Below are 14393 nucleotides of genomic sequence, written 5' to 3'. Positions count from 1 at the left end.
CAGGGAATTCAGTCTCCCAAAAACCTAATAGTGGATGTCTCTAACTCCTGGATCTTTAACACTCAAAAAGATAAACAAAAATTACGCCCATAGTGCAGTATTTAAAAGAATATTTATTAGACTCAAGTAAATTGCACTTACGACATGGAGCTGATAAACATGCGGTGTGTCAATATATAATATGGCGGCGTCTCCTCGGGCTTCCTCTGCCTGCTGCTCGTTGTACCATCAATCTCTGTAGAGGAAAAACGTCATGACGTCAGTATCACAGGCCCACCCTACGCGTTTCGTCACGATAGGACGTCGTTGGGGGATTGGCTGCTGTAAATTTGTCACCACGTACATCATTTAAATAATAGCGGGGCACCATCTTGACTAAGGGCCGCCGTTAATAGGATGATGGAGCATGTAAGCTAACGCCATATTAACTAATGGCAAGCTAGCTTTAAACTAAGCATAATGAGGAAGCGATAGCTACTATAGCCATCTAGTGGCAAGTTGAAATGCTGCACTTGTAATTCAAAGCAATAACTACTATAGCCATCTAGTGGCAAGTTACGACATTACTAAACTTATATTTTCAAAAACGGTCATAGCAAGAAACAGGAGTTAGGAGGCCGAGATAGATACAAAATAAAACAGTAAATAATTGATCTACTGTGAATACACATCTGCAATATAAAACTTATATATGTATGCTGTCTAAATGGCACACATATCAATCATCCATGATAAATATTGAAAAATGAATATATAAAAAATATTAAAAATTAAAAATATTTTAAAATGAAAAACATTTTTTTTTTTAAATTGTTACGCATTATTAATAAAACAATTAATGTCCCATTCAACGTTTAAGCCAAAGGGCACATAGGATTTCATGTTAAAGATCCATTTCGTTTCAAGCCTGGAAATTGATCTAACTTTATTAACACCTCTCCAATCCGGTCTGATCTTATCAATAGCCAGAAAAAGTGTTCCCTTAAGTTTTTTATCGTGATGTTTGGGATAATGTCTGGATAAATTGTGTTTGGTAAAACCACATTTGATATTACCCACATGCTCATCCAAGCAGACATGTAAATCTCTTTTGGTACGTCCGATATATTGTTTAGAGCAGGGGCATTGGATGAGGTATACCATGCAATCAGTAGAGCATGTGATAAAAGATTCTATATTATAGGATCTGTTTGTCTGAGTGGATTGAAAGTTTTCGCATTTCCGGCCTCTAAAAGAGTTAATTTGGCAAATGTTACACTTTCTACAAGGGAAAAAGCCTGTCATAGTTTGGAAAAAGGATATTGTTTTTGGGGGATCTATGACATTAGGAGCAATGTTATGACGCAAAGAGGGGGCACCTCTATAAATGGCTGCCCCAAAAACAATATCCTTTTTCCAAACTATGACAGGCTTTTTCCCTTGTAGAAAGTGTAACATTTGCCAAATTAACTCTTTCAGAGGCCGGAAATGCGAAAACTTTCAATCCACTCAGACAAACAGATCCTATAATATAGAATCTTTTATCACATGCTCTACTGAATGCATGGTATACCTCATCCAATTCCCCTGCTCTAAACAATATATCGGACGTACCAAAAGAGCTTTACATGTCCGCCTGGATGAGCATGTGGGTAATATCAAACATGGTTTTACCAAACACAGTTTATCCAGACATTATGCCAGACATCACGATAAAAAACTTAAGGGAACACTTTTTCTGGCTATTGATAAGATCAGACCTGATTGGAGAGGTGTTAATAAAGTTAGATCAATTTCCAGGCTTGAAACTAAATGGATCTTTAACATGAAATCCTATGTGCCTTTTGGCTTAAACGTTGAATGGGACATTAATTGTTTTATTAATAATGCGTAACAATTTTTTTTTTTTTTCATTTTAAAATATTTTTTATTTACTGTTTTATTTTGTATCTATCTCGGCTTCCAACCCGTTTCTTGCTATGACCGTTTTTGAAAATATAAGTTTAGTAATATCGTAACTTGCCACTAGATGGCTATAGTAGCTATCGCTTCCTCATTATGCTTAGTTTAAAGCTAGCTTGCCATTAGTTAATATGGCGTTAGCTTACATGCTCCATCATCCTATTTGCGGCGGCCCTTAATCAAGATGGCGCTGCACTATTATTTAAATGATGTACGTGGTGACAAATTCACAGCAGCCAATCCCCCAACGATGTCCTTGTCACGGAACGTCCCACACTCCGCTTGAGTGCTTCCGTCAGTATACCGCTTCCTAAGTTCTGGAACACGAGTCCAATGGATCTGGCTATAGGAACCCCCAAGAACTAGACAACACCAGTCTTGGAGTACATCAGAACTAACTCTTTATTTGAGATCTCACACACATTTATACAGCAGGCTGACTCAAAGCTAACCTAATTAACATGAGCTAATTTACTAAAACATTTACCCAGACCAGATGACAGACTTGTGGGCACCGAGCTTCACACAGTAGTATAAACACAATAGCTTGAGCTAATTACAATTAACAATACAAACATAACCTAATTAACCTAATTAACACGAGCTCCAATAGGAGTCGTCCCGTCTCCTACATTGTATAGAGGACAATGTGATCAGCTCATTCAATTAACATAAACACAGGTAGTTGGAGTTGATGACACCAGCATCTCCTCACAGGATGTGTCCCAACAGTATAATTCAGTCTTATCATTCTAATATGGCATATAAAGGGTTCCCAGAGTCTGTGTGTTTTGGGGGAACATGGAGCTGAATCCAAAGTAACACCAACCCCAGGGTCCCCAGGCATACAGCTCACAGAGAGCACCATTCCCCCAAATGCTAGGGCCCATAATCGGTGGGCAAGAGGCTTGCGTTCAGTCCCCTCCAATAGCCTCTGTCCCGGGTGAGTCTGTCACATTTCTCCCCCATCAAAGGTTGACTAACAAGGTCCCAGACATCCACCTGGTCTGGACATGCATTAGTCAGGCAGAGTGAACTCACATAGTCTTCCCGCATGATCTCCATTCTTGGCTGCAAGGAATAGTTGACCTCAGTAGGTGTGGGGCAGAGGTCATTTACTCTCTGTCTGGCTGCCAGGGCTTCAGCTGGATTGTTTTTAACATTCCTGGGCTCGGTCTGCTGCTGGGCAGAGGGGCCGATCACCCCAGCTTCCTGAAGCTGTAGAGAGACACTAGGTGCTAGGCAGAGGCCAGTGGTGCTCTGCCCTGTTGCCAGCGATTCAGCTGGGAGTAGCAGCTCCACTACATAAGCTTGTCGTCAGAGAGAGGGGCCAACTGCCCCGGCTCCCTGGAACTCCACAGTTGTTGCCGGTGCTAGGCAGAGGTTGGTAGCACTCTGCTCTGTTGCCAGCACTTCTGCTGGGGACTCCGCATCCTCCGCTCCAGCTAACCGTTGGGGCAGGAGGCTGGCTTCCTCCACTCCCAAACTGTGTAGTTGCCATTGGAAAAGGGAGCCGTCTGCTTCCTTTTCCATTCCCTCATCTGGCTGCTGGGATGACATGTCGATGGTACTGTCTCCCAGGTGCACGGATCTTTGCTGGGGAGGAAAGTCCGCTTCCTCCACCCTGGCCGACTGTTGGGGAGGGACAACACACACCTCCTCTCCCTTCTCCCCCTGTATCTGCTGCTGGTAAGTGAATGCCACCTTCTCACCCTGAGCCATCGAAACTGCCACAGGTGTGGGGCAGAGGTCTTGGACCCTCTGTCCGGTTTCCAGCACTTCTGCTGGGGGTTTGCTAGGTGGTTCCTCCTCTACAGAAACGTCTATTAAACCCCCAGTCTCTGGAATTGGTAAAAGTGTGGGACAGAGGTCTTGGACCCTCTGTTCAGTTACCAGATCTTCAGCTGGAGAAGTTTGTTTTAACTCCATAGATGCTGCTGGCAGAAAATCACATGTCCCTGTCAGTGTTGTGGGAGAAAGGCCGACTACCTCTTCTCTCAAGAAGGCCGAAGCCACTGTTGGTGCTGGGAAGAACACAGTGAACTTTGGCCCTGATAGCAGCTCTTCTGCTGGAGGCTCATCAGGTTGTTCTTCCTCAGCAGTAGGGATGAGCTTCGTGTTCGAGTCGAACCCATATTCGACTCGAACATCGGCTGTTCGGTCGTTCGCAAAATTGCGAACGTTATGGGCCGTTCGTGCCAAATTCGTGTGGCGTGTCACGGCCCATAATTCACTGCGGCATCGCAGTGCATTGCTGGCTGATGATTGGCCAAGCATGCACTATGACCCGCATGCTTGGCCAATCACAGCGCCGCCTGAACAGAGAGCTGTAATTGGCCAAAGCCAAGGAGGCTTTGGCCAATTATGGCTCAGTGGGTTTAGTACACGCCCCACACTATATAAGGCCGCCTGCACAGCGGCCCTGTGTAGTGTGTGTTCCGGCGTTCAAAGAGAGAGAGACAGACAGTGACATTTGATTTGAGTTAGATAGATTAGGCAGAACAGTCAGTCAGTTAGCTGCACTTACAGTGTATTGTGTATATATATGCATCCCAGGTGTTGCATATATATATATATACACTGTATTCAGTTTAGCTAGATCCGTTCTTGTTACCTTCCTACTGACAGGCAGGCTTGTCTTGTTACAGTATTTACAGCTACCTGAAGAAAATTACTGGTGTTCTTTTGATCCTATTAGTACCACAGTCAGGCAGCTAGACTATTTACCGTTAGTGCAGTGCGTCCTGCTCACAGTGTTCAGCTAGATCCGTTCCTGCTATCTTCTTACCGACAGGCAGGCTTGTCTTGTTACAGTATATACAGCTACCTGGAGAAAATTGCTTGTGTTCTTTTGATCCTATTAGTACCACAGTCAGGCAGCTAGACTATTTACAACTAGAGTGTCTGTGAGGGGTTGCAGTGTTGTGGCACCAGCACCAGTGCCTAAGGCCCAATTTTTCTGCCCCTGTTTAACAGGGCGTGTAATTACAATTTTTGATGCAATACTTTGCAGCAGGGCTCGTTCCTGCGTTCCAACTAGAGTGTCTGTGAGGGGTTGCAGTGTTGTGGCACCAGCACCAGTGCCTAAGGCCCAATTTTTCTGCCCCTGTTTAACAGGGGCGTGTAATTACAATTTTTGATGCAATACTTTGCAGCAGGGCTCGTTCCTGCATTCCAACTAGAGTGTCTGTGAGGGGTTGCAGTGTTGTGGCACCAGTACCAGTGCCTAAGGCCCAATTTTTCTGCCCCTGTTTAACAGGGGCGTGTAATTACAATTTTTGATGCAATACTTTGCAGCAGGGCTCGTTCCTGTGTTCCAACTAGAGTGTCTGTGAGGGGTTGCAGTGTTGTGGCACCAGCACCACCACCACCACCACCAAAGGTCCAGTTTTTCTGCCCCTGTTCAACAGGGGCATGTAATTACAATTCTTGATCTAATATTTCACAGCAGGGCCCTGTGAGGGCTTACGTTGTTGTGGCCACAACAACACCTAAGGCCCAAATTTCTGCTGAGTATATAGGGCAGGCCCCTACTTTCAAACATCTAACTTACAAACGACTCCTACTTGCAAACGGAAGGAGACAACAGGAAGTGAGATGAAATTTACCCCTAGGAAGGGAAATTCTCTCCTGTAAGAGTTAATATGGGAAAAACATTTCTCCTTTCCACTGATGTTTTCCAATCCTTGTTCCACAAAAAAACCCAAATTCTCAAAAAACATTTGTCATTGGGACAAAAAGTGAGGTGAAATCTTCTAAAGAGGAGGAAAGACAGCAAAACAAATGTCACAGGGGTGATAACCCTTCCCTATGTTTTCCAAAAAGCTTAAAAAAGATTTTTTGGCTGGAGCTAAACACGTTAAAAATGTACCCGTTCAAAATGACAAACAGATTCTACTTAACAACAAACCTACAGTCCCTGTCTTGTTTGCACCGCCTGTATACTGCTGTTCAGAGTATATAGGGCCTGGTGGCCCCACACCTTTCCTTATTTTAATTTGGGTGCGGGGTTCTCCTTAATATCCATACAAGACCCAAAGGGCCTGGTAATGGACTGGGGGGTACCCATGCCGTTTGTCTCACTGATTTTCATCCATATTGCCAGGACCCGACATTACATTAAACCCGCAAGCAGTTTTAAATGAGACTTTTTCCTTTAAAAATGACATTTGGTGCAGGGACTGTTCTAAACACGGGAAACACGCGCCACTTTACAGGCATACTATAGACACCCCCCAGGTACGATATTTAAAGGAATATTTCACTTTTTTTTTTTTTACTTTAAGCATCATTAAAATCACTGCTCCCGAAAAAACGGCCATTTTTAAAAGTTTTTTTTGCATTGATACATGTCCCCTGGGGTAGGACCCGGGTCCCCAAACCCTTTTTAGGACAATACCATGCAAATTAGCCTTTAAAATGAGCACTTTTGATTTCGAACGTTCGAGTCCCATAGACGTCAATGGGGTTCTAACGTTCGTGCGAACTTTCGGTCCGTTCGCAGGTTCTGGTGCGAACCGAACCGGGGGGCGTTCGGCTCATCTCTACTCAGCAGAAAAGTCTATCAAATCCCATGTCTCTGCAACTGATGTCTGGGGATAGAGGTTCACCATCTCCTGTTCATGAAACCCAGAAGATGCTATCATTTCTGGGCAGAGGTTAGCAGAGCTCTGCCCTGTTGTCAGCACTTCAGGTTTGGGGACGGCAATCTCCGGATTTTCCACTGCTGATTCTCTGGCATGCTGCTGAACTTGTTCTAGCAGTTTCCTGTATGCCCTTTCCAGATGCTGTTCCTTCCTTAGCAAATGGTCCAGATCAGGTTTGAGCTCTGAGACCCCTGCAAGACCGAGCATAGACTCTCTATATTCTCTCAGATCCTCAAGGTCAGGTTCCCCTTCATCGCCAAACATAAAATGATCTGTAAGGCTCTCCCACAGCAATCCAGGGCCGCCAAAGTCATATCTCTCCATTCTGTTGTCTCCCCTAAATATCCCTCCTCTGCGTGCCATTGCAGAGCCCGATAACGATTGTCCAGCTCTATCTCCTGCTGGACCAGCCTGTCCAACTCAGTCACCCATTGCTCCTGGGGCCGCTCTCCCAGGAATGCCATCCGCAATGCCCGTTGGTCACTGGCCCGTTGCTCTTGGGTTGGAAAGCACTTGCCCTGTTTTATACCAGCGAGCTGGAGGGTTCCGATCCAGAGCCCCACCCGAATCTGCTGCCTGAGCTCCAGGTATTCATCCTTAGACACAGTCCTGGTGTATGTTGAAAGGATGATCCGCAGCAGCCCCGGGAACTCTGATGCCAGGTCCATATCTCCGCTAGGGTGACTGAAGTCTGCTATGCTGAACTTGGATCCAGTTGGAGGTTTGGATGTCCCAGACTGCAGGAAGCTTTCCCGCTGCTTGCCACCAATGTCACGGAACGTCCCACACTCCGCTTGAGTGCTTCCGTCAGTATACCGCTTCCTAAGTTCTGGAACACAAGTCCAATGGATCTGGCTATAGGAACCCCCAAGAACTATACAACACCAGTCTTGGAGTACATCAGAACTAACTCTTTATTTGAGATCTCACACACATTTGTACAGCAGGCTGACTCAAAGCGAACCTAATTAACATGAGCTAATTTACTAAAACATTTACCCAGAGCAGATGACAGACTTGTGGGCACCGAGCTTCACACAGTAGTATAAACACAATAGCTGGAGCTAATTACAATTAACAATACAAACATAACCTAATTAACCTAATTAACATGAGCTCCAATAGGAGTCGTCCCGTCTCCTACATTGTATAGAGGACAATGTGATCAGCTCATTCAATTAACATAAACACAGGTAGTTGGAGTTGATGACACCAGCATCTCCTCACAGGATGTGTCCCAACAGTATAATTCAGTCTTATCATTCTAATATGGCATATAAAGGGTTCCCAGAGTCTGCATGTTTTGGGGGGACATGGAGCTGAATCCAAAGTAACACCAACCCCAGGTTCCCCAGGCATACAGCTCACAGAGAGCACCATTCCCCCAAATGCTAGGGCCCATAATCGGTGGGCAAGAGGCTTGCGTTCAGTCCCCTCCAATAGCCTCTGTCCTGGGTGAGTCTGTTACAGTCCTATCTTGATGAAACGCGTAGGGTGGGCCTGTGATACTGACGTCATGACGTTTTCTCTATGGAGATTGATGGTACACTGCATGTTTATCAGCTCCATGTCGTAAGTGAAATTTACTTGAGTCTAATAAATATTCTTTTAAATACTGCACTATGGGCGTATTTTTTGCTTATCTTTTCGAGTGTTAAAGATCCAGGAGTTGGAGACATCCACTATTAGGTTTTTGGGAGACCGAATTCCCTGTGCTTGGTGAGACCGCTGTTGTGATCATCTTGTGGGGTAAGGAGACTACATACTCACTTCGGGTGTACAAGTCTACTTGGAGGAAGGGTTCTTCTTCACAACTTCATGACTATAATTTATCTTCATACCCACATGGATGTCTATTGAATCACTGTCTATTAATATTGGGACTTTGGTTAAACTTCAATTTATACATTCCTATATCACTTTCTGATTGTATTATTTCACTGTCAAGCTTATGTGATGTTTCACGGATACCTGTTTTCATTCATTTGAATTATGTTTGTGGATTTCCCCATTTATACTTTTTGGACCATTTATTACAATATTTGGTATTTGTATATGTCATTTGCCATTTATAGATCATACATTGTCCAATTAGGCTCACTATTTATGTAATATCATATATTTACATTGGAACTCTGCATTAGTTTTCCCTTTTCACTTACTCAGGTTTTCACCACTTCTGAATATTTGACACATTTTTAAATTTTTGTGTTTTTTTACAGTATTATTAGCGCTGCACTCACTTTATGTATAATAGTTATCTTGGAGCCCTCCACTTCCTGGTTCCACTTCCGGTATCAAAGGCATGTGGAACACAAATGCTCATAGCGTGATACTGAATGGTAACCTCTTTATTTAAAAACATAAAGTACATTCACATATTTGAAGATAAAAACAGGCATCTCTATGAGTAGGAATGCTGCAGCAACTGCCGAACAATGGCGATAAAGTAAATCCCATATAAATGTGCGTGGTGATGTCACGTCTGGTACCACCCTCGATCATTGATTGCATTGGAAAACCATGCACCTGAGGAGGTGGGTGGGAGCGATCTCCTGAAAGAGGAAGGCAGGTGCAGTGTGTGTGCTAATCAGGTCAGCTGGTGAAGTCCTTCCTGTGTCTTAACAGTTTTCAGTTCCTAAGGTCCGTCCAGGAAGTAATGAAGACTTTTTCTAACAATCACTGACACTGAGGTAATGGCTGTGTAGGATAAATAGAAAGCTTTTTTATTTCTGCAAAAGAAGTACACTAATGATTGTAGCCAGGAGCTGGATATTTACATATTCCTGCAATCAGGAGACACTGTGTGGTGTTACTGCAGGGGGATCCGTTTCCCTCTAGTGTTGAGTGTGAAACTGACCTGTTACGTACTTATTCAGAGACGAGCCAGAGCAAAGCATCTTGGGATATGTAGTCCATATGGATGGGATTTTCCCATTGGCTGAATCATCAGGAACTACAACTATCAGCTACCTGAGAGAGAAGAACAGACCGCTGGGAGAGACTATAAGAGGGATGGATTGAGGCCTAGCTCTCTTGGGACCCGGCGTGGATCTGTTTGCAGTGATTCTGTGATAGTGTGAGCTACAACTGAGTCGTGGCCTGCACCAGCAGAACTAACGGGCGGATTTTCCAAAGGGCCATCGACGGGAAGCTCCCCTTGGCTGTCCGGTGGCAGCCAGGAGGCCGCTCCTGTTCCATTCATCCTGCAGTAGTATCAGATTTGGGTGAGCCGTAGCTCGGTGCGGCGGAGGCCTGACACCATCCCTTGAGCCATATTCCTGAGGGACAGCCATCCTCATCCTTATTATCATCATCATCATCATTTGTTCCAGTGTGGTGAGTGGGTGATTATAAACACTGTAGACATCACTGTCTCCTGCACAACTTATCATCTTTAGTGCCAAGGATCCAGACCAATCATAGACACTACATACTGACATCTTCACTTCCTATTGCCCTGCTACTACTTGTAGTTCCACAGAGAGAAACAGCTTTAAGTCAGTAATCACTGTGAATCCAGTTACAATTTGCTTTACACAGGAAGATTGTTTGCTGTTTCATTAACAACTTATTGATTCAATTTGCTTTGCTTTGTCATTCAAAAACTCATTGCATGCAATTAAACATCAAGGGCTAGCTGAAGATCAACTGGACTGCTGCACAGCAATACAGGACTACTTTTCACCTCCTTCCCCACTTCAGGGATTTGTTTTACTGGGCTCCTAGAGCTATAATTCACCAATAACTCTCTGAAAGGGCAGGTTGAATTATAATAAAGTTTCTCATTGCTAAAAGTTATAACTTATTTACTGTTCTGCATTTATGTGTGTAGGAGCAGGAGAGATGGGTCTGACACTCATAAGGGCAATTCCTCTGCTCTCCTGTAGCCTGATCATGAAGGCATTGAATGCGCTTTATTGTGTACAAAAATTATAGTATTCTCATTGCTAAATGTTTAAATCTGATAGGTGATTGTCATTCAGTTTAAAAAACAAACAAACTCTTGCAAGTTACCATGGGAAAATCCAAATGATAATTAGAGATGATTAAAGGACAGCTGATAGCATTGACCACGTCTCATATGCTTGCACCAAATAAGAATTTATACCAATATAATGCTGCTCTATCCAAATGTAATCAAATGATAATTGTACTAAATCCTAATATTACTGACTGCAGTTAAATATTGGTGGTGAGATATTCCATTCCTAGGTAAAAAATCTAGTAAACATAATAATGAAATCGTATGCGATTAAAATTGCGATCATAAACAACCATCCTGCCCCTTCCCCAATATGTGTCGATACCGAGAAATAATGTACCTTCCTCAGGGGGAACGCACGAGGAAGATACGCTATTTCTCTGTATCGACACATGTTGGGGAGGGGACAGGACGGTTTTTGAGACAGTGGAGTGTTCTCAGAGCGGGAGAGGACACACCAATACAGAGTCTTTATATTTGATTGGCTTGTTACAGAGTGGTGTGCTCATAGCACCTATTAAATGTGAGTACCCTAATATAGGGAATATTGTCATTTTAACTAAAACTTTAAAAATGATAATACACTATCCAGTTTCCTTTGTTTTCCATATGGATATTGTTGCAAGCGACCTTCCAAGAATCTGAATGCTGACCATAAACCCAGAGGTGGTTTAAATGCGTGTTTTGACCGAGCTTAGGTGCAAGGTCACACGCTCTAAGATGAGCGCAGGCACCAAAGGGGGAGCACAATAGTGGACACAAGCACTTTACTGTTTTATCATCTGTTTTATCATCTGCAATGAGTACCAGAAGAATGGAGTAGTTATGAATGGACTTTATGTTGCGATTTTGTGGAAACAGATTAATGCATGAATTAGTTTGGCACAAGAGCACTTTAAACATGGTTCAGGGTGTTTAAAGAACCCAGGGTGTCAGGAGTGGCAAGGGACTCACAGGGTCCAGGCAACCGGGGAGGTACTGATATAACTTGCGACCCTCAAGTTGACAACTTCAAACTGTCAATGGTTGTAGGACACTGGCAAATGCAGGCTCCACAAAGTCCTTAACAATAAGTGATGTCACTGGCCCCATTAACTTACATGTCTGGGATACCCCAATCATGAAAGCAAAGTAGCCAGGGATAGCTTAAAAAAATGCAAGGGTTCCCTTCATAATTCATACCAGGCCCTTCAGCACTAGCATGAATTTTAAGGGGGACCCCATGCAAACAAATCAAATGATGCAAATGCAGATCCTAATAAAATATATTTACAAGCAGTGGAAGATATTATATTTAAATGCAATTAATAGTGTTCAATTTTATAGTGATCATAAATAATAAAGGCATAAATATACAGCACTCTAAATCCAATGCAAAACTATAAACAAAATATAAAGTACACAGTGTTAAATCCACATATACAAATTCAACATCAAAGTGTACAGTGCTCAAAAATAAATAAAGTACCTTGTGCTTCGCAACTAAAGTGTCAAAATTCAGTCTGTGGGGTGCAAAACTGCACAGACTGAACTTTGACACTTCAGTTGTGAAGCACAAAGCTCTTTGTTTATTTATGGGCATTGTGCACTTTAATGTAATTTACAAGCTTGATGTAAGCTTTATTTATTGCACATATGCCAGGAAGTAAATACATAAAACCAGTCACAAGGTAGAACAATTACAGATTTTTTTGTACAGTAGAAAACAAAATCAACAACCATAATGCCGCGTACACACGGTCGGACTTTTCGTCTACAAAAGTCCGACAGCCTGTCCGACATACTTCCGACGTACCTTCGGCGGACTTGCGGCAGACTTTCTTACGAACGGACTTGCCTACACACGACCACACAAAAGTCCGACGGATTCGTACGTGATGACGTACACCGGACTAAAATAAGGAAGTTCATAGTCAGTAGCCAATAGCTGCCCTAGCATGGGTTTTTGTCCGTCGGACTAGCACACAGACGAGCGGATTTCGGGGTCCGTCGTACTTACGACGTAAAGATTTGAAGCATGTTTCAAATCTAAAGTCCGTCGGATTTGAGGCTAAAAAAGTCAGTTGAAAGTCCGGAGAAGCCCACACACGATCGGATTACCAGCCAGCTTTAGTCCGTCAGCGTCCGTTGGACTTTTGTAGACGAAAAGTCCGACCGTGTGTACGCGGCATAAGAGGTCCTCCCTCGGGAAGAGAGTACTAATATTTTTTCATAAACAAAGTGGTAGAGAAGTAACTTTCCAGGTAACTTCAGTATATAGAGAGGAAGCATCACCAAACACAGACATGGCTAACCACCATTAGGAGACACTTTAATACTTGTTATGGCACTGACCTGAAACACAGAGGTAAATAAAAAAAAAATTCTGATGTCACTCTAATTTTCTAATCTGCATGCTTGTTGACTCAAAATTACAAACGTTAGAGATAACTAGGCTACTAGTATTTGTAAAAGGAGGTTCTCAATAGGAGCCCCTTTTCCTCTCAACATAATGTTTTAGTAGACTTTAAGCAAGACTTAGCAGTGAGAGTCCTCTAATTAGCTTACCTGATATGTACAGTATACTAATTGTTCCATCACAGATGGTTCCTAACATTTTGCTCATATCATGTTCACTAACATAAAACGGCAGATATTACTTTAAAGGCTAAGTTCACCTTTTTTATATATAAAGTGCAGCTTGCCTAGGTACAAATATATTAATAATGTACCTGCCTTGCAGAAATAAAAAGCTTTCCTTAAGACCCAGGGCAAGCCTCATCTCACCCTTCAGTTTTCCCTATAGAAAAACTCTGTCATGACTTCCTGGCATCCATCTTGAAGGATGTGAAAACTGTTAATAGATTGAGAAAGTTCTCTGCATCCTTAGCACGTGTGTTCAAACACACCCCCACCCACCCGCTGCTCTCCTGCTCCGGGAAACCCACCTACCATTCCACAAGATAGCTCCTGCCCACCTCTACAGTCTCTGTCCAATGCTCCAGTGCTGATGTATTTTACTCTATGCTCCTGACTGCATAAAAACAAGCCCACCAGTGTCAGTGTGTGTAGAATCCCAGCACTTCTGAAGCATATTTGTCTCTCCTACTGCTCCAAAACAGGGCTCCAGTCTGATGTCATTCAGGCAGTGTCTGTTCCCATCCACCACTCCTGCCCTCATAAATTCTACCACAGCTGTCAAGTTGTGCTAACCCAGATCTTTGCTGCATGGCATTTGTTCCATTTGTATTGCCTCATGGTCCTGTTCTCCTCCCAGTGTACAGTTCTCTCTCCCTCTGGATGCACAGTGGGTTCATTGAGTACATTGCCAAAAATGCAAACACATTTTGGTATGAGTAGAAGTCCAATTGTCAACAATGAAAATATATTTCTTAGTGATACTGACAAGAAAGCAAGGAGAGCATTTCTTATGAGAAAAAACTTCTAATAATGAATAATGATGTTGCTAACGTCTCATGACGACTTTAAAAGCTTCCCCCACGTTGCAATCTGATTGTGTAATCACTAGATCTACTGACAACTATGTAATGCAGGGCCCTGTCTGGTTGGATACAAATTGATTGTTTAGATTAAGTGGGTCCTCATCAGGGCTTTTTTTCAGATGGAGAAAAATGTCAAATGAAAATTGTACCATCATATTGTATAGTGTATGATAAGCCTGAAAGAACACAGTACTGTCTTAGGTGGATGGACTACAGTGAAAATGAAATCAGTGTGTGTACACCCTTTCCCTTGCTCTCCCTGAGTTGGATTACAAGAACAATGACAACTCGGTATCTCCACCCTTTAGTTCCTATGTGCTTGCATAAATGAGAAATTAG

The sequence above is a fragment of the Aquarana catesbeiana genome, linkage group LG02, assembly GCF_042186555.1.
Source record: "Aquarana catesbeiana isolate 2022-GZ linkage group LG02, ASM4218655v1, whole genome shotgun sequence".
Lineage (NCBI taxonomy): Eukaryota > Metazoa > Chordata > Amphibia > Anura > Ranidae > Aquarana > Aquarana catesbeiana.
Note: the sequence above shows the minus strand (reverse complement) of the source record.